General features: G+C 42.0%; 1 protein-coding gene across 4 annotated transcripts in view; it reads left to right on the plus strand.

The window, feature by feature from the left end:
• sfswap (splicing factor SWAP) overlaps positions 1-948 on the plus strand; it is an 87,519-nt gene extending 86,571 nt beyond the window's left edge. For all 4 annotated transcript variants that reach the window (XM_062553738.1, XM_062553741.1, XM_062553739.1 and 1 more), the window contains exon 18: positions 1-948. This exon is cut by the window's left edge and continues 401 nt beyond it. The gene's annotated coding sequence lies outside the window, so the exon portion shown is untranslated.
• Positions 949-2,017: the final 1,069 nt, after the last annotated feature.

The raw sequence follows: 2,017 nt of genomic DNA on the forward strand, positions 1-2,017 counted from the left end.
TTATTATTTTGTTTGTTTGATTGGTTGGTTTGTTTTTAAACCTTTGGTCCATTTGTGGTTTGGTTGTGTTGACCTTCTGATTTTAGAATCGTTTTGTTTGTTTTGTTTTGTTTTGTTTTATTCTCACAATGGAAATGTGAACATTTGCAAGTCATATGAGCCCCCATCCCACTCAAAGAGAAAGACAATATGGCCACAGATGAGCAGCAGGTCTGGAATGGGGAAAAACCCAGCGTTGCTTTACCAGAGAACTGCGGTCTGTCGCTCCCAGAACCGCTGAAATCAGCGTTCATCTGACACAGAGACATCGAACCGGAGGCAACTGAGCATCCGAACACTATGCATGTTGTCTCTCAAGCTGAAGAAACGGACAGCTCCACAAGAGAACTTTTGAGGAAAGTTAGAGTGATTTGTGGATGTACCTTGTGTGTGTCTCTCTAAAGAAGTAGATGGTGGGGAAGAAGGGGAGGGAAAAAAAGCCAATTTCCTCCAATCTGATGACTGGACTGTTTCTCGGGTAATTGGCACAACAGCCAGGACCTCTGCATTAACGTCCTTCTGTGAAGGATTGTGTCATTTGGCGTGCTTTCTCATCCTCTCTCTCTCGCTTTTTATTTTCTAAGCAGGTCAGGTTCTTCTTCTCCCTTCCTCCCTCTCAAAGCTTCGAATGCTATCTTTTTTTTTTTGTTTCCCTCTGTTTCTACAGAACTTCTTGTGCAGATGCTTTCTATAACATGTGTTAATAAAAATTCAAATAATGTTGAAAAAAATATGAGCGTTGCCTGGTTGTGCTCTTTTGAGAACTCATTTGGAGATGAAAGTGAAATGGCAATTCATAATGGTTCATAAGTGAAGTTTTTAAAATGTGCAATCCTCATTTGCATCTGCGAATGTGCCTGTGCTTTGGGAGACTTAAAATTTTTATTTTCAACTGAATATCCACAGGCCATTTACGCTTATAATTTTCTAATATTTCACTAATATGTATAAATGAATGGCAATTAAAAGTATCGAAATGTGTTTATTTCCTTTGCCCGTAGTTATGTCTGGAATTTATAGGCAATGATGAATATTCATTGGGTTCTACAAGTTTAACTTCAAGCCTGATGAACTGTTCACAACCTCAAGTCTGATTTACAATGAGAGCATGGAACGCCGACTGTGTCTCTGCATACTAAAAGTTAGGGATGTCACGAGAACCGATACTTGCGATACCTCTCGATTCCAAAATTAAAAAACACCGGCGATGCCCATTTTTTCGAAGCACCGTAAGCACCGACGCCAGCATAAGCATCGGTGCTGCGACTCTTCCGGAACTGATGGGGGCAATACAGTGTTTCCCACACATAGACTAATTTGAGGCGATGCGCCACAGATTCAGCACCGGCCGCCACATATGGTTTCGTTACTTTTTATTTTATTTATTTATCTATTTTTCAACGCTATTGAAAAACACGCAACATTCGTTAAGCTGAATTTCCTTTCCCTGCTCTCCCTCTCTGTCACTCACGCGTCTGTCTCTCATGCATGCACACACACACAGTCCCCTCCGTGCACACAGCGTCTGTCTCCATGAAAGCCAACCAATCATTCCTGGAAGCGTGGTCGTACTGATGCACCTGACGCTGCCCGGGTGGATAGTTCTTCTTCCATATCGTTTGTAGACTATGCGTGCAACTTTACCAAACAGTAGAAGTAAACTCACTCTCCTTGGCCCGCTCTCGTGCGTGGTCAATGGACACCCGCCCACGACATGCACATTTAGTCCAAATAAAACATTCACAATCGTGAACGCAATGACGCACAGAAGACGACTAGCTAAATTGCTGTTTAAAATCCGGTTAGCATCATTAGCAGGCTTTGCAGCAGACATTTGATTAAAACTTGCATTCAAGTTGACTGACCATCTCAATACCAATGTTTTTCAACTCCAAGACTTAAAAGGGCCTGTCCCAAGGAGAAAAAGTAGCTTACCTTGAAACTTAAACACATGTGGGGATACTGAACAGTCCAACCA

The sequence above is a fragment of the Sardina pilchardus genome, chromosome 14, assembly GCF_963854185.1.
Source record: "Sardina pilchardus chromosome 14, fSarPil1.1, whole genome shotgun sequence".
NCBI classification, from domain to species: Eukaryota; Metazoa; Chordata; class Actinopteri; order Clupeiformes; family Clupeidae; genus Sardina; species Sardina pilchardus.